Genomic DNA, 21,507 nt, shown 5'->3' on the forward strand with positions numbered 1-21,507 from the left:
TAAATCGCTGCAGGATTCTAAAATCTAAGTTTCTAATCTAATTCCTACTAACTAATTCTAAATCTACGTCATCTTCAGTGTATTGTCAATTTCGGGTTTTTGTCATATTCCCCACCCCCCCTAATCCAGCGCGTGGCGGATTCCAGACTAAAAGTCGGCCTATCCCCGCGCAGGCGGAATGGGAGTAGGGAGCAATGGTCATGATCGATGCTATTTAATCTTGTTCCCTCATGTATTCCCTTAACACCTTCTGTGATACCTCGTTGGCAAGCTTATTTATAATATGGAAGGTGTCCTCCTGTCTTATTAGGTTATAGGTGTCATGATTAGGTAATTGGTCCCGTAATGTAGAGGCAACATCATTGAAGAGGGGGCACTCGTAAATCACATGATCGGGAGTGCCCTCCGGTTCACCACATTCACACGCAGGTGTGGCCCTTTTCCCAAACCGGCATAGGTATGCCGGGTAGGGTCCATGTCCAGTGAGAAAATGGATTAGCCCCCTGGTAGGTTCAAAGTGTTTCATTTTGAGCCGTTCCCTAATACTTGGTATCAAGTCATGTGTCCTCCTCCCTGTTTCATCCGTATCCCAAAGTTCTTGCCATAATTGTACTCCTCTTTGCCGAATTTCTCCCTTGTCCCTTGCCCTAACACCTAAGATCTCCTCTATTTTTGTTATATTTTCCTTTTTGATCCAGAACCATGCAGCTTGCTCCCTAATTTTAATGTCCAGGGGGCAAAGCCCCATTAGGACTAGTAGTGCTCCCCCTGGTGTTGTTCTATAAGCACCTACCGATCTCAAAATCATGCTCCTTTGAACCCTTCTCACTGTCATGGCGGGCACCACCCTCGTGAGCCTGTGTGCCCAGATTCCCGAACCGTAACCAACTATCGATGTTAATATACTGTTGTGGTAGAGTTTGATCAGATGTGATGGAAGGTGAAATCTTCTGTGTCCTATTGATATGAGGTTATTTAGCGTTTGTAATGCTTTCTGGGTTACGGTTTCAATGTGCTTTCCAAAGTTCCACTTCTCATCAATGATGATGCCCAGATATCGTGCGTCACGTCTCCGAAGAACCGGCGAGCGGTTTATTCTTACAGTTGGGTTGCGGATTAGTTGTCCCTTCAATAGTAAGTAGGTGGACTTGCTTGGTGACACCGTCATTTTGGTGTTTTGGCACCATAGTTGTAACTTGTTTAAAGCACTCTCTATTTTAGGTTCGATGTCTTCGCGGCTACGGCCGCCGACCAGCAGGAGGAGGTCATCCGCATAGGCTATCACCTCTAGCACTTCTTCACTTTGTTGTAGTGTGTCTAATAAGGGCTCCATGTGGATGTCCCAAAATAGGGGCCCTAACACGGAACCCTGAGGACATCCTTTAGTTATAGCTTTTCCAATTCTCTTGCTAGAGGATGATAGCCAGACCTCCCGTTCCTCACAATAGCTCCTCAGACAACCATATAGCGGCCCTGGACACTCCTTCTCCCGCAGGCAGGAGAAGAGCGAAGGCCACCACAGGTTGTCGAAGGCGCCACTGATGTCAACCATAATGCCCACCACATACTTGTGTGGGGTAGAGCCACAGACCTCAGCAGCCAGGGCGATCGCATCAGATGTTGATCGCCCAGGCCTGAAGCCGAATTGTCTGTCACTCACCCCACGCAGCATTCTATGTGCAGCCAGTCTGTCAGCAAGTAGCTTTTCTAATATTTTTCCTAGTATATTGATTAGACAAATTGGTCTATAAGATTTTACGTTTGTAGGATCTTTGTCTGGTCCTTTCCGGATGATGACCACGTTTGCAGACTTCCACACCCTTGGAATTTTCTGCTGTACCAGACACTCATTATATAAGTGAGTGAGTGGTGCAGTTAGCTGGGGAGCTAGGAACTGCACCACCTCAGCTACAATGCCATCTGGCCCGGGAGCTTTGCCTCTTTTAAGTGATTTTATGTGGGCAGCCACCTCTTCCTCCGAGAAAGGGTAGACTGCCGTATTGTTAATGTATTCATTTAGATTGTCTTGTCTTAGTTGTTGTTGCTGTACAGATTCTCCATCCGCGCTATCGTCAGGCAGCAGGGACCGGAGGAGGACCTCAGCAGTTTCCTGCCAAGATTCCGTCATCCTGTCCCCATGCCTGACTGTTGTTAATTCCAGAGGAGAGCGGATCTTTTCTCGTACTAATTTATACGGTGTACCCCAGGGGTCCAATGCCAATTGGCTCTGGACGAAATTTTCCCAGCTTTGTATCCTAACAGCCTGGAGTTCTTTCTGAAAACGAAGTTTAGCTTCCCGATACTGCATCAGCCATCTCTGCCGTTCTGGCCAGACAGCACTGCGCTGGTAATACCTTCTCAGCCTTCTGACAGACCGGCGCATATTCTCTAATTCGGGCGACCATGGTGATGGAGAGGCTGCAATGGCCTTCCTCCTGGTTGGTACGGCAGCTTTCACCGCACTGGTTATAGCGTTAGTCAGTTCATTCGCTCGGTCGTTTACGTCAATGTCAAGGTCTACTTCACCCTCCGGCAAGGCAGGAATGACGCACTCCCTGGCTAGTCGTTCCCAATCAGCCCTTCTGTAATTAAACTGCATCTCCCACCCCGTGGCCCAGCAAGATCCCCTTCCACCTACAATGAACGTAATTAAATTATGATCGCTTGTAGTAGCGTTTTCTTCCACTTTCCACTCTTGTATCATATTAATTGCATTGGGGGTGGCTAAGGTTATATCAATATTCGTACCCGGTCCTCCTCCCGCCGCATAGGTTGGAGGATTACCAGGTTGATTGGCTATTACTAGCTGTGATGCCATAATAAAGTCCTCTACTTTCTCTCCATTGGTGTCCCTTGTGCCGCTGTGCCACAGGGGGGATTTTGCATTTATGTCAGCCGTGATTATCATCCTTCGTCCCCGCAACGCCGTGGTTACTGTTGTCAGATGGTCGAGATGCGTTTCAATGTTATCTCCGTACTGAAAGTACATGTTGATCAATACGATCGATTCACGGGGAGATAACAGCTCCACGACGTTGCAGTGACTATTGGTGTACTGTGATAAGGTGGTCACTTTCAGGGCTTTGTTTGTAATAATTATTGTCGCTTTTGGATTGTCTCCTTGGCTGATTATCTGCCATGTGGCGGCTGTAAATGTAATCTTTCCGTCCAGGGAGTACGGCTCCTGTAGACAGAGCACATCTAGCCTCCTCTCCTCCACTTCCCTTCGCAGCTCCTGCATTACAAGTCGACTGTTGTGTGTGTTAAGTTGGCCAATAGTGATTTTCGTCATCTATGGAAAGTATGTATGTATGTGATCGTCCGGCCAAGTCTTATTCCAGTCATACGTGATTCGTCCATTAGCCAAAACTGACTGTTCATAAATGTCGTTTAAGTCAAACTTTTCTCCACGTCTCTCGAAAACTTTCTTGAGTAAATCTCGCAGGGCTCCGAAGTCAGTGGGGAGATTCACTGACTTAAGCTGTATTCTATCTACAGCCTCCATTACCGAGAAGGTGACTCTTCTTCCATATTCATGCCCTACACGGACCACATGTCGTAAGGCAGTGGTCAAGGTAGCCGGCTGCTCCAATCTCGCCAATTGCATGGTGAATTCTAAGTTAGGATAGATCCGAACCGGATCTATTGGTGGTAGTTTAACCACTGGGGTTTCTAGAGAGCTTGTTATTGTGCTCTCTTGCACAGGCTTTTCTATTTTCTGATTACTTTCTTTTGCTGAGACCTCAGGCCCAGGATGCCTTTGCCGGTGCAGATGTTTAATCGGCTTCACTTCCCTGCTAAGAGAGGAGGGAGTATCCATGGGAATAGTTTCTGTCTGAAAACATTTATCTATTTTTGGTGGATCTGTTTGGATGTTTTTATCAGCTGTTTCTGGTGGATTTGTTTGGATGCTTTTATCGACTGTTTCAGGTATTGGGTCCCTTAAGAAGGATTTTATAAATTCTTTGAATTTACTTGCCCTAATGGCATCCCTCCTCCTCTTGCTAGGGGATTTCCTCTTTGGCATCCTGTTCTGTTTAGCGTACTCAGCCATAATCAGTTCGAGATATAAGTCTTTGCTCTAACATGCGATATGTAGGGCAATTCCGTCCTGAGGCTCCGCAGCTTTTCTTCCCTCGTCTTTTACAAGGAATGCATACGCTTGCAGCTTTGCATTCTTTACGTGTGTGACCATCTTCACCGCACCTGGAGCAGGCCGACCCCCTGGTACAATGCCTCAGAATATGGTCCAGGTCTCCACAATTGTGGCAACGAGGTACCACTAGGTAATCCCTAATATTGATGGCATGGAAGCCAATGTATAGTCTGCCCATTGTCATGATTTGCTTCCACATTGGTGCAGTTACCTCTGCGACGTGATGGACAACATCACGATCACGAGGTCCCGTTTTAAATCTTAACTTGAAAGAGTCCTTGAATTCGTTTTCAGCCATTTGATCAAAATTTTGGTCATTTATGCTTTTGTACAATTCTTCATTCGTCATCGTCGATGGTACATCGTACAATATGACTAGTGGGTTTCTTTTTCTCGGTGGTTCACACTTGACCACCGAGTTAAGTTTGGGATTCTTTAACAATTTCTCCTTGTCTTCCTCTGTAGCTACCTCCACTATTACTGAATTCCTACTGGGTTTTACCTTATTTATTCTGATTTTGTCTTTCGCCGGGTCAATACTTTTAGTTAACAGTTCTTGTATCTTTTTAACACTGGTGTCCTGTCCCGGTAAAGTTCTTAGAAAGACCGCCGTGTCTGACCGCTTGGTCACCTTGGCGATCGTTTCTTTCGTGGTTGGCTTTGGTGGCGCTTGCGCAACCACCCCAGCCCAGGTTTTTGTCGGTTGCCTTCTCAGACGGTCGTTTTCTTTTTCCAACTCTTCTACGCGGCCTTCGAGCTTGGCGTGGGCTATGGCCCATGCAGCCAGCTCATTTTTAATAATGGACAGTGCCGCCTGACTTATTTTACCATTCTTTATGTTCTGCTCCAAGAGCAGCGTGATACATGCATGTCTTTGCGTCACTGTTTCGTCTTCTGCTAGTCCCGTCTCATCTTGAGGAGAGGGATCAAGCATCACAGATGCTCGCTTGAGCGCACTCGATTCACTCGTCTCAGGTGTAGCCATATTGATTAACGAGTGAAAATAAGGTGGGAGCCCGTCTCTTGCCCCGGACCGGCTCCTCTGGCATGGGGGGGGACTATTGCAGCTCGCCCACCGACCTCGCCCCTAGGTCAAGGGCACTCCAGAGCTGCAGGGTTCAACGCGCCGTTGCCAGCGCACTGGTCCCCGTCGAAGGCCTCATCGTCGACGATTTCACTCGACGCTCCTCGGCAAGTGCACCCCGCACTCCGGAGAGGCGGATGCACCCCTCGCCCTTCGCCGCCTACTTGCCCGAGTTTCCACCTGAAGGCCGAGGACCCACTCCTACTCAGGTGGTGGGTCGGTCCCCCAGTCGTTCGGCGGTCTGGGCCCATCTAACCTGGCCCAGGCGATGTCACCACCACCTGGGTTTGGCAGAACACGCCCCGGTTACCCAGGGGCGCGGCGAAGCACCCTTGCCGACTCGCGCCGCGATCCCACGCCGACAAACGAGGTCGCCGGCATGCAGAGCACCTGCTGGTCTGTGCCCTGCGAACAGAAAGGGACTGGTGTTCGGTCCCTCAACACAGCTCCCCCTGTGCCACGCACCCTTCGCTTTCGCATCGGGTTGGGTCGCAGCTCTCCCTTTTGACGCAAGGCAGAAAGCCAAGCTTGACGTCTGGCACCACGGGAAGGCGGAAAGAGCCACTTGGGAAGGAGAGGCTGTTTGAGACGCGTCACTTCCCCAGTGAGGACTGCCGCGGCACGCTCGACGTAAAGCGATACGCTCCAGTGCGAGCTTCCGTGCCTTACGGCGCGCCGGCAACGGGCTGGCCCGTACCGAAACGCGCCGTCAAGCGACTGACCTCACGCCAGACTTGCGGTGTGTTTGTGTTGTCGGCTGTGTCGGCGACAGCTGTTTGTGCGGTGCGTGTGAATGGTGGTGCAAACGTGTGCTGGCGTTGAGGCTGCGACCGCGGCGTGTTGTTGGTTGATGTTGAACAGCGGCTGTGTGCGGTGGTGGTGTTGCCGCACGTGCATCCGGCCCGGCGCGGAAAGCGCAGTTGCGGCGGCCCTTCGGTGCGTGAGCGGCGGGTTGCTCTGGTCGACACGTGGTGCTCTGGTTTGTTGTTTGGTGCCCTTTGGCCGGTGGGTGGTCCGTGTGTCTCGGTATCTGGTCGTGGTCGTGCTGCCCGTTTGTCGGCGTTGTGTGTGGCTTCGTTTTTGTTTTTGCGGCGTGCCGACGACCCGACGCGACCTTTACACCCAAAGTGTGGCGCCCGAAGGTGAACCAACGTAATCCGACCCCGGCGCTTAAGCTGTAAGCCTAAGCCTAAGCCTAAGCTGAGCGAACCGAACCTGTAGCGTAGCGTGAGGTGAGGTGAGGTGCGGTGAGGTCAGCCTCAGCGCCAAGTAAGCTAAGCTGTCCGGCCGTGAGGTGGGTGGGTGGGTGGGTGGGTGGGTGGGTGGGTGGGTAGGTAGGTAGGTAGGTAGGTAGGTAGGTAGGTAGGTGCGGCTGCTGCGGCCACCTGACGGCTGACGTGTTTGAATGCTTAACCTAAGTTTGAGGCTTAACCTAACCCAAGTGGCCTTAACCTAACCTAACCTAACCTAACCTAACCTCTGACGCCCGACGTGTGTTTGAATGCTTAACCTAAGTTTGACGCTTAACCTAACACCGACCCTTAACCTAACCCAAGTGCCCCTAACCTAACCTTAACGTAACCTGACGTGTGTTTTGAATGCTTATCCTAACCCAAGTGCCCTTAACCTAACCCACGTGCACCGAACCTAACTGAGACGTGTGAACCTAATGTCTAACTCGTAACGCGTGATGTTGGCTGTCGTGTGTGCTGACGGCAGATTGGGTTGGTCTGTAGTTGCGGATTTCGGTTTGCCTCGGGCGAGGGGTTGGCTCGTAAGCGGCGAGGGGCGCTCCGGCGGAGCATGTTGCTTTGCAGGCGGCGCCCGTTTTTGCGGCGGGCACAATTGAATTGTTGGGAAACGAACGAAAGGGCTGTGAATGTTGGCGGGCGAGAGGAGGAGGACGTGGCCCGACGGCTGCGGGCCGATCGGGAAACGGTGGGAGGGCGATGGGGCGGCGGAGGTGCGTTTGCACGGCCGTCATCGCCGCACGCCTCCGCTTGTGTGGCTGTGGCGCCGGCCGCGCTGGCCGGGCTGCTGCGGCGACGGTGTGGGGCTTTTGCCGAAGGTTTGGCCATTGTGGCGGGTCATCGGCTGGGGCTGTGGGGGCGGCATTTGGGCGTGGGCGGCGATTCTCGGCGGGCCGACCCAGGCTGTAGCGCGCGGTGGCTGCAGTTTGGCCGTGGTTTGCGGCGCTGCCGTGGCGACTGGTTGGCGACTGTGGTGTGGCTGTGTGTAGCCCCATCCTCGGTGGTTTGAAAGGCGCGGGCGGTTGTGGCGCAGGTGTGGGGCTGCTCCGCACAGGCTGTCGGACGTTGGGCGGTAGCAAGCGCGGGAGGCGCGGCGCGGCGGCGCGCAGAGTGGCGGCCGCTCTCTCGGCCGTCCGCGCCCGCCCGCGACACTGGCTGGGCCTGTGGCGCGAGGCGGCTATTCCTCTGCTGTGCGCTCCGCTCGCTGCGTGTCTCCTCTCCGCTCTCGCTGCTCGCTGTGTGTTAACGCGCGTCATCGAAATGGCAGATCAGGCGGCTACGAACGAGACTGCTGCGGCACCCGCCGCCACCGGCACTACGAAGAAGGCAAAGTCTGCGTCGTCTGCGAAGAAGCCGCGCGCCAAGCCTGCGCACCCGCGCACCTCTGAGATGGTGACGGCCGCCATCAAGAGTCTGAAGGAGCGCGGCGGATCGTCGCTGCAGGCGATCAAGAAGTACATTGCCGCGCACTACAAGCTGGACGCGGAGAAGCTGGTGCCGTTTATCAAGAAGTACCTCAAGTCGGCCGTGGTGGCGGGCGAGCTGGTGCAGACGAAGGGGAAGGGCGCATCCGGCTCTTTCAAGCTTGCCGGCGCCGGCGGCGGGGCGGCTGAGGGCGGCAAGGTTCGTGCTGGCGGTGCCAAGAAGAAGCGCGCCGCTCCGGCCAGCAAGGAGAAGAAGGGCGCCCGTGCGGCCGGCGCAAAGAAGGCTGGTGGCGTGAAGGCGGCGACTGGTCGGAAGGCGGGCGCCGCCAAGAAGGCGTCTGCGGCGTCGGCCGCTCCCGCCGGTGCGAAGAAGGCGGCTGCTGCCAAGCCGGCCAAGGCCAAGTCGCCGTCGAAGGCGAAGAAGGCCGCCAAGGTTCCGACGAAGAAGCCGAAGGCGCCGCGCCCGAAGAAGGCGACGACGCCGTCTAAGGCGAAGGCGTCGCCCAAGAAGAAGAAGTAGAGGAGAAGAAGAAAGGAATGGGAAAGGAAGGGTTGGCGGATGACTCCGTCGTCCCCACCCCCCGTCCCCGTCGTCTAGTGGCGCGCAAGAGACGCGCGGCCCAAAACGGCCCTTCTCAGGGCCATCAAAGCACGTCGGGAAGGTTTTGATTGTCGTGTTTGTGTTGCGGTGTGGTTGTGTCGTCTGGCGTTTCTGTATGCCCGTGTGTGGATACTGTTTGCGTGCTGTGGTGGTTGGATTGCGGGGGGTCGGTGGCGGGTGCGGGCGGCGGTAGCGGTTGATTGTCGCCGTTTGTGGTCGCGGCTGGCCGACGGTTGGTTTTGTGTCATGTTGTTTGAATACTTTGGTTTGCCTGCCTGCCTTCTTCTCGGATGTGTCTTGTCTTGTGTGTGTGTGTGTTCTTGCAACGGGGGCGGGGGACGACGTTGAGATGTGGAAGGGGTCGGTGGCGTTGGACGTGCCTGGCTTTTTGTTTGTTTTTCTTTTCGAAACGAAGCGGCGGCCGGCCGTGTGGTTGACGGCGTCGGCCGATGGGTATTGTGCGCTTTGAGCGCCGCGCCGGGGAGGGATGATGTTGATTGATTGTTGCGCGCGCCAGCAAGCTGGCAGAGAGAGCGGCTGTGGCGGACGGACGGGAAGTGGAAGTGGTGTTTTGTCTTTCGTTCTGTGGTTGTGGGGCGAGAGGCGACCGACAAAGTTTGCTCGCGACGGAGTGATGTTAGTGGACCTTAAAAGGGCCGTTTTGTTTGTTGCGTGCGTGGGCGGTGCCAAGCGGCTGGCGCGGTGTTTAGGCGCGCTCGCCGCGGATGCGGCGCGCGAGCTGGATGTCCTTGGGCATGATGGTGACGCGCTTGGCGTGGATTGCGCACAGGTTGGTGTCTTCGAAGAGGCCGACTAGGTAGGCCTCGCTGGCCTCCTGCAGGGCCATGACCGCGGAGCTCTGGAAGCGCAGGTCGGTCTTGAAGTCCTGGGCGATCTCGCGCACTAGGCGCTGGAATGGCAGCTTGCGGATGAGCAGCTCTGTGCTCTTCTGGTAGCGCCTGATTTCTCGCAGGGCGACGGTGCCCGGCCTGTAGCGGTGGGGCTTCTTGACGCCGCCGGTGGCGGGCGCGCTCTTCCTCGCCGCCTTGGTGGCGAGCTGTTTGCGCGGCGCCTTTCCGCCGGTGGACTTGCGGGCCGTTTGCTTTGTGCGGGCCATAGCGGTAGCGGTAGCGGAGCGGCGTGGAGGCGAGGTGCTGCGTCGGGTGCTGCCTTGACGACACGGGCGCGCGCCAGCCACCGTGGTGCGCTTATATGCCCTCGGTTGCGCGTGGTGGGGGGAGGGCGGGCCAGAGTCTATATAGGGGGGCTGGCGCGTGCGCTGGGCGCAGGCAGCACAGCCACTCGCATTCGCGCTTGAGATGTCGAAGCGAACGGAGCTACGTACTGCGAAGGGTGTGGCAGATCGCCGACCGGCCGCGCTTGCGCCGCCGGCGGCTCCATCTGGCCCCCCACTTATGACGACCAGTGCTATGGCTATGGCTATGGATTTGACGGACACAACTCCGGAAACGTTGAAGACTGCGCTGTCTACTCCGCTGCCAGATTCAGAAGATGAGAGCTCTACCGCGCCCCAGCCACGCGGACGCAGCGGGAAACAGAAGAGGAGGGCAACTGTCGCGACGTCCGTTGCTCGCAGCCCGCCGTTCGAGAAGCGATCTAAGCAGGATTACGCCCCTGATGCCGACGGTTTCGTTCCAGCCAGGCGCACTGCAAGACGCATGCTGTCATCGACGGCGCCTCCAACTGCCGTCGCCAACTCATTCGACGCGCTTGAAGACGCGCCGGACCCGCCGCCGCGCGCTCCTGCGCCAAAGAGAGATTCCCATCTCCCGCCGGTGGTCCTCCAATTTCGGCCGCCGTATGGGGAACTGCAGAAGCTGTTGCGCAGCTGGACAACGGCAGTGTACACCGTGAAGCCTGCGGGGCGCGACCTGTACAGGGTCACACTGCGCTCTACTGAAGATTATCGACGGGTCACTCAGGAGGCGTCTGATCGTGGTATACCATTCTATACCCACGCTTCAGCGCCTGACAAGGTCTTGAAGATTGTCTTCCGCGACCTCCCGTTCAACATGGAAGCCGATCACCTGCATCGGGAACTCGCTGACCTGGGCTTCTATATCAGAGCGGTCGTGAAGATGAAGTCGCCGAAGTCACGCGAAGATATGCCGCTCTTCCTGGTCGTCTGCTCTGACACCGTGGAGAACCGCAAACTCTATCAATTGACGCGGGTCGCCGACGTTCCGGTTCAGACCGAAGATCTTCGCTCCCGGAGAGGCCCTGTGCAGTGTTTTCGCTGCCAGGGGATCAATCACGTCGCGCGCCACTGCTCCATGCCGGACAGATGTGTTAAATGCGCCGGCGCTCATGCAGGGCGTGCGTGCCCCCGTCCGCCCACCGAGAAGCCCACATGTGCACTCTGTGGCGGTGCTCACGTGGCCAGTTATCGTGGGTGTGAGGTGTGGAAGCGTGCCATCGCTCGACAACGTGGCCAAACACCGGCGCCACGTCAGAAGAGGCCAGCAACGCGACGGCCAGGCGTCTCTTTCGCGGCGGCAACGTCAGGGGCGCCCTCCGCTGCTCCCACTGCGCCGGCTGCTCCTGCTCCTGCCGCATCCGAGGCCGTCCTGCCACCTGATGCTCTTGCGCCTCCAGCACAGCTGCTAGTGGCGGAACCGGCTGCTGCCTCTCCCGGGCCGTCAGCCAGGCCACGCCCTGCTAACCGCCGGCGCGGGAGTCGCCGCCCTGAGGGTACCCAGCCCTTGGCATCATCCGTCGAGCAGCCCCAGACGGACTCTCACAGCGAAGCAGCCACGCCTCCCCCTTCCAGCGCCGGGGCCGCGCCGGCTGCCTCCACCGCTGCCCTGGCCAACCTCGTCGCGCAGCTCACAGCTCTGGTGACCAGTGCTACGAAGTTGATTGACGTCCTGTCGCAGCAACTCACCGCTGCAGTGCCGATGGCCTCTACGGCCCCGCCCGCTGTCCACACTCCCCAGCCGCACCATGGGCAGCGTTAGAGGGCTCACAGTCGTCAGGTGGAATGCCAACGGCGTCCGCACTCAAGCTGGCGAACTTCGCCAATTTCTCCGTGACGAAGCCGTCGACGTCTGCCTTATCAATGAAACACACCTCAAGCCTGGGGTCGACGTCAGGGCGGCTAACTATTCCAGCTATCGCACCGACCGACCGACGGCGGGTGGCGGAACAGCCGTCTACGTCCGCAACGGCATTCGTCATCATGTGATACAACTTCCCCCGCTGGCAACGCTGGAGGCCACTGGTGTCGTTGTTCACACCTCGGCGGGCGCCATCACGTTCATCGCGGCCTACCGGCCGCCGTCTCGTCCCCTGGACCCTGCTGACATCGATGCTCTGCTCTCCCTGAGGGGGCAGGTGTTCGTCGCCGGGGACTTCAATAGCAAACACGTCTCCTGGAACTCCAGGATCACCAATGCCGCTGGCCGCTGCCTGCTCCGGGTAGTGGAACGTCACAATGCGCTGGTGGTGGGGCCGTACGACCCGACAATCTTCCCTGCCCGTGGGCTCCCAGATATAATTGACATCGCGGTCGTCAAGGGCGTCCCTCATCAGATCACCGCCACGACGAGGACGGCGCTGTCTTCGGATCATGTCCCTGTAGTTTTTGATATCGACCTAGACGCCCTCCAACAGCCCAGGCGCGGTATCTCACTTGCTGGCATCGACTGGGACAGGTTCCAAGCAGCCGTGACGCATTCACTCGCCGTCGCGCCGCCCCCTGCGGAAGTTGGAGCGGACGAAGCACTTCTGCACTTCGCGGCCACCACGATCGACGCTGCCACCATGGCGACGCCGCCCCGCCCTCGCCCTCCGCCAGACTACTCCCGACAGCTGCCGCCGGACATCCTTGCCGCCATCACCGAGAAGAACAGGGTCTACCGGGAGTGGCAGAGGACGCGAAATGCCAACACCAAGCGCCTCCTCAACAGGATGCGTCGGGACATCCGGGCCGCCATTGACAACCATCGCAACCGCGACTGGACTAACAAGGTCGCCACCCTTTGTCTTGAAGACGGCACAGCCTGGCAGACGACGAAGCGCCTTCTACGACGCACACACCGTATCCCTCCGCTGCTGATACATGGTCAGGCTGTCTGCGAACCGGCTGCGAAGGCTGATGCCCTCGCGGACGTCTTCGAGGCTGCGTTTACGCCTATCGCAGACCCGATCGACGCTGTCCACGACGACCTGGTTGCTGACCGGCTCCCTCGCTACCTGGAGGCACGCGACGACGACGACGTCATTGAAGAGACGACGGCGGAGGAGGTGTCGTCCATCCTGCGTGTCCTAAACCCCAGGAAAGCTGCGGGCCCAGACGAAGTTTCCAACGCCCTACTGCAGAAGTTGCCACCCGTGGCCGTCACTCATCTTACCGACGTTTTTAATGTCATCCTCCGGTCCTGCAGTTTTCCTCAGTCCTGGAAGCATCCGGAAATCGTGGCGATTCCGAAGATGGGGAAGGATCTGCGGCAGCCAGTGAACTACAGACCTATTAGTTTACTGCCGGCCGTCTCCAAGGTCTTTGAAAGGGTGTACATCAGGCGGCTGCAGCGCCACGTCGACGAGGAAGGCCTCCTGCCCGAAGAGCAGTTCGGATTCCGCAGGGGCCACTCGGCAGTTCACCAACTCCTTCGGCTAGTGGAAGATGCGTTCGTCGCCCTCGAGCAGCGCGAGTTCTTCGGCGCGGTGTTCCTGGACGTGTCGCGTGCCTTCGACAGTGTGTGGCACCGCGGCCTCTTGTTCAAACTTTTTGAACTTGGGGTCCCGACGTCGCACGTCCGTCTCATCGCTTCCTATCTTGCCGATAGGACCTTCCATGTGCGGGCCGCGCAGGGCTTGTCCTCCGTCCGCCGCATCAACGCCGGCGTGCCGCAGGGCTCGGTCTTGGGGCCTCTCCTGTACTCGTTGTACACGTCTGATGCACCGAAGATCGACCGTGTGCGGCTCGCCCTGTACGCCGATGACACGGCTCTCTATACCAGGAGCCTCAATGCCGCCGTCATGCGCCACCGTTTGCAGCTCGCCGTTGACACCCTGGCAGCCTGGGCAGTCAAGTGGCGTCTCCAATTCAACGGTGCCAAGACCCAGTTCCTGATCGTCACCAGGCGACTCGTACCTGCGGGTCTGCAACCGCTCACCGTCGGTGGCAGCCCTGTCCTGTGGCGCCCAACGGCGCATTACCTCGGCGTCACCATCGACCGCCGCCTCACGTGGGTTCCGCACATCCGCGAAGTAAAGGCCAAAGTGCGGAACAGGCTCCGCACCCTGTACCCGGTGCTGAATCCCGACTCCCAACTACCACCGCGGCTGGGCATCACCCTGTACAAGGCGCTGCTCCGCCCTGTACTCCAATATGCCGCTGTCGTCTGGGGGAACGCCGCCGACACGAACCTGAAGGAGCTGGAGACATTGCAGAACCGCATCCTTCGGCTGGCCTTACACCTGCCTTACGATTTTCCCACCGCTCATCTACATGACGTCGCGGAAGTACCTCTGCTCCGTGACCTTTTCCAGACGACCGCCCGCACCTTTTACGAACGTGCTGGCCGGTCGCACAATGCCCAAATCCGGACGCTGGGCCGCCAACTGCAGCGCAACGTCACCACCCGCTGGCCACACCTGCTCGCTGCATAGCTAGCTCTGCAGACCTGTGCTGAGGAGGCACCCCAGAAGACAATCCACATATGAAGACGCAACACCAACATGCATGGGAGGCAAAGCACTAACTGCTGTGAACTCCATCACATATCGGAGGATCAGTCATCTCCGTGAAGATCCACGCGACGCGACGCGACGCTGGGCGCAGACCGTAGCCGACTCGCTAGCGCCGGGTGAGGAGCCAGCCGCTGCAGCAGACGTTTTGCTTGCCTGAGCTTTTTTGAGGATTTAGAAGAGATGACTTTCCGCGGCAAGGGAGGAAAGGGGCTCGGCAAGGGTGGCGCCAAGCGGCACCGCAAGGTGTTGCGCGACAACATCCAGGGCATCACGAAGCCCGCGATCCGCCGCCTGGCTCGCAGGGGCGGCGTGAAGCGCATCTCTGGTCTGATCTACGAGGAGACCCGCGGAGTGCTGAAGGTGTTCCTGGAGAACGTGATCCGCGACGCGGTGACGTACACTGAGCACGCCAAGCGCAAGACTGTGACGGCCATGGACGTGGTGTACGCCCTGAAGAGGCAGGGGCGCACCCTGTACGGTTTCGGCGGTTAGGCGCGTCGCAGCCGGTGTGCTGTGCCGCGTTGGCCTTCCCGCGGCCGTGGGAGAGACGAAAACGGCCCTTTTCAGGGCCACCACACTGTTCGGAAATTGAAAAGTGCGAAAGAGTCTGTGTTGTTGCTGCGTGTGTGCGCTGTGTTGCCTGCCTGCCTGCCTTCTTTCTTTCATTCTTCATTTCGTTTGCGTTTGACTGACGTGACGTGACTGGGAGAATGGAAAGGAAGGGAAGCGGGTCTTGTGGCTGTGTGTGTGCGAGAGAGGGCGTTGTGTGTTTGTTTTGTTTATCGATCGATGGAGACGCCGGGCTGTGTGTTGTTGTTGTTGTTGTTGTGCGAGAGGCGGTGAATATTTGCGTGGTTTTGGCTGTGTGTTTGCGGCGGCGTTGGAGTTGCCGAGGCAAGGCGTGCCCATAGGCGGCCGGATCAGCTGTTTCGTTTGTATGGGGCGCGCGGGAGTGGAGGGCGGTGTGTCGACACGCTCGTTTAACAGTGGTGATTATTGCTGTCGTTGTCGTTTGGAAGGCGACTGTGCGTGCGTGGAGGTGCTTGAGGCAAACGAAACAAAACAAGAGAAATGTGTATGTGTGTGTGTGTTGGGCCACACGGGCTGTGGACGACAAGATGGCGGCGGCTCTTCTTGTTCTTCTCTCTTTTAGTCCTCTACCGTTAGAGGGGGAGTTGGTGGAGGTTATTGTCGCCTGTGGACATTTGCTCCTCTTTTCTGTGTGTTGTTCTTATCTTTGGTAGTGTGCTTTTTCGGACGTTGCTGTTTGTTGAGGGTGATTATGTGTTCTGTTTGTTTGTGCTACTGCTGGAGTAGCGACTCGGGTCTTGCACATCTGTCCCTGTGGTGTTCATATTGCCCAAGGGTCAAGACGTAATAGTCATTCTCTGAATTCCGCGCGGTGGCGTAGAACGCTTCTGCCAGGGCGCGGAATCGTGTTGTGGGTGGTTCTAGGCAGGTCTGCCGCGGGGACGTGTAAGGCCCGTCGTAGAGCGCTCTGCTTTGGACCCTTGTGTAGGCGATGCATCGTCGATCTGGCTGCATATTCCAGTATCGCTACCCCTGTTGCGGGGTCGAGGCAACAGGGGTACAGGATCTGCATCCTGGCGTGAGCGTTTGTGCCAAGTTCCCCTATGTGACACTTCGATGTCAGGCGTGGCACCGAGGTACCTCGCAGAATATCTCCCCCTGCAATCGTAGCAGTTGTTGGTATGGTCTTCTTGCCGGCGGCGGCTGTGGAAGTGAAGTTAAAGTAAAGTAAAGCGCGGCGAGGACGACTGAAATTTTGCTTTGGACGTAGGTTTGTGTGGTGGCCCTGAAAAGGGCCGATTGTTGTGAGCCGAGCCGGGCCGGCAAAGCGCGTTGCGTGCAGGGGAGCACGCAGCGCTGCTGGGCGGCGGGTCCGCGTGCCGATGGCCTGGCCTCTCTGTTTAGGCCTTCTTCTCGGTCTTCTTTGGCAGCAGGACGGCCTGGATGTTGGGCAGGACACCACCCTGTGCGATGGTGACGCCCGACAGGAGCTTGTTGAGCTCCTCGTCGTTGCGGATGGCAAGCTGCAGGTGGCGCGGGATGATGCGCGTCTTCTTGTTGTCGCGGGCCGCGTTTCCGGCCAGCTCGAGCACCTCAGCCGCGAGGTACTCCATGACGGCGGCGAGGTAGACGGGCGCCCCGGCGCCGACGCGCTCGGCGTAGTTTCCCTTGCGCAGGAGGCGGTGGATTCTGCCGACCGGGAACTGGAGCCCGGCCCTGCTGGAGCGGGACTTTGACTTGCCCTTGACTTTGCCTCCCTTTCCGCGTCCGGACATGGCGATGGGCTGTGGTGTAAAAACGAGACGAGACGAAGGACGGTGCGAGCCGCAGCGAGTCGAGCAGCGGAGTGGCGCCGCCGCCAGGGGTGGGGGTCCTTTATGCTCTCGGGTGCTGCGGCCGGTTGCGCTCGCGGCCCATTGGTCGGCGGCCGCAACGGGGCGAGCTGGTAAAGGTGCGGCGGCGGGGCGCGCTGGGTGCCAGGCCAATTCCGAGGTGGGACTGCGAAGCGGACGGACGTGCGTTTACCTGTGCTCCGCGCCGCTATTGTGCTCCAGCCCTGGAATTTCCCACCGCGTGCTCTCGCCGCCTTTGTCCAGAGCTCGCCTCGTTGCTTGGCTCTCGTGTGCTTGGTCGCCGTTTTGCGTGCTCGCGCTATAGCGGCGTGTTCTGCCGTGTCGTTAGGGCTAGCGGGTCGCGCTGTGTTCTGGTTCTCCGGACTTGGTCGAGTGTGTGTTTTTCAGGAAAAGCAAAACTATCGATTCTAGAAAAGCAAAAGTCGTGCTGCACACTCGCGACCGGGGACGGAATTCTGGACCACTTGAGCGCTCGTTCTGACATGGGATAGATCGAGGAGAAAGAAGAACATCGCGCCGCGAGTTGGCGACTATAAATCAGCGATATTGTTCGAGAATTTCTGTGCCATAGGTGTTAGGGAAGCTGCAGTCCAGGGACCCGCCGAGCCACATAGTCAAACAGACTGACTGTGAGGCCCTTGGTGGTATCCCGCGCCTGCCAGGTGTAGGGAAAGGTCACTGGCACGGAAATTGTCGAAATATAGGACAAACTCTGTAAACCGTTTCATTTCACGGTTGCCCCACTATGGGACACCCACAAGATCGACATCCAAGCGGCGACTCACACAGTGTGGACCCGACATCTATCACGACTTCATCATCATCTCTTTCTCCATCAATGGACCACCCACCCCCATCACCATCTTCAGTCACTAGCTCGGACTCTGACAATCTTGTCATTGCCACCGACAGTGACGCCAGCTCTATCTCATCACTGGGCGAGGGACGTCTGCGGCGAAGCGGGAGGCTGCTTCAAAAACAGGAAAAATCTGGGCAGCCCCTGCAACCCGCTATTGCGGAAGAGAATCAACTGCACACGCCACCTGTCCCAGCAAAAGAAAACCCAAAACATGTCGAAACAGCAGAACAGGTAAATCCTGTACTGCCACAACAAAGCCAAGGCACAGAAATCGAAACCACGAAATCTGACCCCCCCCATAAACCAACTACAGATACAAGTGCGAACGCTGAAAGCGCAGCACCAACGCCAAATGCCACCCAGATGACGTCAGAGGGCGGCAACAGAGGACTGGAGAACACAAGTCCAGTAGCTCCCCAGGTGCAAGGGGGCCCCATGCAAAATAGAAACCAAAGAACCAACAGAGGCCGAAGGGTTCCCCCTATCACTGTGTTCGAGACAAAAGGGTACTCGACCTTGATAGGGCAAATCCAGGGAAAACTAACGGGTGCCCTCAGTACCACATACAAGGGTGATAGCATCGTATACCAGGCTACCAACCCAGAGGATTTTCAATACCTCAAGCAAGAATTCAGGAAGCGTAATCTAGAATTCTTCACGTACAACGACGACCCGAAGAGTACTCTGAAGGTCGTCGTTAAAAGACTGACGCCCTACTGGACCCCAGAGGACGTCAAGAATGCCCTCGCCGAGAAGGGCTTTCCGGTGCAAGGTGTATACCAAATGTCTAAGCCACAGACAGAAATCGATGACGCTGGAAACGTAGTATCAGCGCCAAGAAGAAAAACGGCCAATTTTCAGGTCAACCTACTGAATACGGCGGAGGCCAGAAAAATTTTTAAAGTAGAGAGACTACTTCATATGAAAGTTACCGTAGAGTTATACCAAAAACCTAGTGGGCCCACACAGTGCTACCTATGCCAGAGATTTCGACATGGGGCAAACCAGTGCGAACTCGCCCCCAGGTGCGTTAAATGTGCAGGACCGCATCTTTCTGGCGCCTGCACAAAGAAAAGGGAAGAACCGGCCATATGTGCCAACTGTAGGGGCAACCATCCAGCCTCCTTCAGGGGCTGCCCAGAAAGACTAAAGATCGTCCAGGCGTGGGAGCGCCAACGAGCACCAGCTCCCAGAAGGCAGGAACCACTTCCCAGAATGCCACTGAGAAACCCCAACCCCCCTCCAGCTCCCCCCGTGGAAGCAGTAAGCCCCCCACCATCCCCGACACCTGCCAGAGCAGATACCACAAACCCTCCCCAACCCCAACGAAGTACGCAGCCACCTGCTCCACAACATCAACCACGCCTCAAAGAAAGCCCTACTGGCAACAGGACTTTAGCCGAGGTTGTGAGAACTGGGCGCACTCCTCCCCACCCAAATACCCCCAAACCAAAGCCGCAACGATCCCCCCTCAAGGTAACTGTGCCTACTAAAAGAACTCCACCCCCACAGGTCGTCTCTCCCCCACAATACATACCCCTCCCCACCCCAACCCAACCTGAAACAGAGAAGGCAGAGACAACACCATTGCCCTCAACATCAAAGGCCACAAATGTACAACCACCAAGAGCCATACCAGCCCAAGCCATACCCGCCGAATCCGCCCAAGCCACAACTGCACCAGCAGTTACCGACAACACTATTAACATCGTCAGTGGCCAGACCACTGCACAGGAACGTTCCGTTCAGGTCGAACAGGAACAGCCACAGCCACTCCAGTTGCTCTCTAAGATTTGGGCGTTAATAAAGTCTCTCATTTCACCAGCCTTCCTTGAAGGCTTAACCCAGCTATGCACCAAAATCGCAACAGCCCCAGACCTCATCTCAATACTCGCCACCAACATCCTGCCACTGCTCTCCAATGGCAAATGAGGATGAGAGGCAACATATCACCATCGCCATCTGGAATGCAGATGGCATCTATCACGACAGGTATGAGCTTGAGATGTTCTTGGACGATCACGGAATAGATGTAGCTCTCCTCAGTGAGACACATCTAACCCCAGATGACACCTTTCATGTCCGAAACTACCAACTACTTAGGACGGACCGTCCCAACAGACAAGGTGGCGGTACAGGTATCCTGATAAAACGGCGCATATGCCATCGCCAGGTACCTGTACCAAGACTCATTAACACAGAGGCAACAGCGGTGGAAGTTGTTCTCAACAACCGCCCCACACATCTGGTGGCAGTATACCATCCGCCAAGCACGACACTATTTCCTCACGACCTGGACGGTCTTCTCAATGGCAGTCAGAACACAATAGTAGGAGGGGACCTGAACGCCAAGCACAGGGCATGGGGTTGCCGCTCCACGAACACCAGCGGAAACAGGTTATTAAGATACCTCGATAACCATCCGGCAGTGCAGGTCGTCTCTCCAGACGAGCCCACTCACTTCCCGTATGATTCGAGGTGTCGACCGGACATTCTGGACATATTTCTGTTAAAAAATATCAATCTGGCAACCACCACAGAAGTTGTCAACAGTCTAAACTCTGATCACAGCCCCGTGGTGCTCAGATTTGAGGGAGATCAGGACGTACCCACCAACAGAACACACACAACGGTGTACACTGACTGGGAAAGGTACAAGCGACTGGTCGCCTTTCACATCCCAGACCATGCGCCAGACATGACAACCCACGTGGAAATTGACCAGGCAGTTGAGGAATTTACCAACATTATCAAGGCATGTGGAAAGGCTGCCACCACCAAAATCACACATAACTATGGGCGATCCAACCTGCCCCCAGAATTAGCACAACTAATCTCAGATAAGAACCGCACGCGAAAAAGATGGCAGACCTACCGGGACCCCCAGGATAGGAGACGTATGAATCAAATGGCCCATGAAATTCAGACCAGACTGAAACTCCTGAGATGTTCCAGGTGGGAACAGAGTCTCCAGGCAGCTGAGAGAAATCCTGAAAAGTTCTGGGGGATAATAAAAGCTAGGCGGCAACCCCACAAAGCCAACAGACGCCTACACGGGCAGAACGGCTTGGTGTACACGCCAGAGGACAAAGCGACTGCCATGTCAAACACCCTCGAGCTCCAATTCCAGGAGAATGTCATAGAGGACGACGAGGAAGAAGTAGATGCCCTGGAACAGCGGGTAGAACGACACCTCCATCGCAGACTTCGCGCCAGGTCCGACTCGACCTTCGAACTGACCAGCGAGCGTGTAGTTGCAGCTATCATCAGGCGAATCGGCACTACAAAAGCCCCTGGTCCCGACAACATCAAACCATCCTTCCTTAAGGCCCTCCCCGAACCTGCAATCTCCCATCTCACTGCCATCCTAAATAACTGTCTTACATCACAATATTTCCCTTCAACCTGGAAGGTTGCTAAAGTAATTTCAATCCCGAAACCAAATAAAGATCACCTATTCCCTCAAAACTATCGACCAATCTCCCTGCTCAACCACCTGTCTAAGCTACTTGAAATCCTCATCCAAAACTCCCTACTACAATTCCTATCTGCCAACAATATCCTTATTCCCGAACAATTTGGTTTTCGTGCTGGGCATAGCACAACGCAACAAGCCATTCGTCTGGTGGAGCACATCTGCACAGAGAAGAGACAGGGCAATAGCACAGCTGCCATTTTCCTGGACATTGAAAAGGCGTTCGACCGGGTTTGGCATGGCGGCCTGCTATACAAACTGTCAAAGATGAATTGCCCACTTCACCTGCTTAAAATAGTTCACTCGTTCCTGGTGGAAAGGAAATTTTACTCCACAGTAGATCGAGCAAACAGCGAACTAAAACAAATAGAAGCAGGTGTCCCACAGGGATCTGTGCTTGGCCCCCTCCTATACCTACTGTACACAAATGATCTGCCGAAGGAGCCGGGCGGTAACATCGCCCTATATGCAGATGACACTGCATTATACCACAGTGGCAGGAACATCAACTATCTAGCCTACCGCCTACAACGACATCTAGACAAAGTGACAAAGTGGT

The sequence above is a fragment of the Schistocerca cancellata genome, unplaced genomic scaffold (assembly GCF_023864275.1).
Source record: "Schistocerca cancellata isolate TAMUIC-IGC-003103 unplaced genomic scaffold, iqSchCanc2.1 HiC_scaffold_1141, whole genome shotgun sequence".
Classification (NCBI taxonomy): domain Eukaryota; kingdom Metazoa; phylum Arthropoda; class Insecta; order Orthoptera; family Acrididae; genus Schistocerca; species Schistocerca cancellata.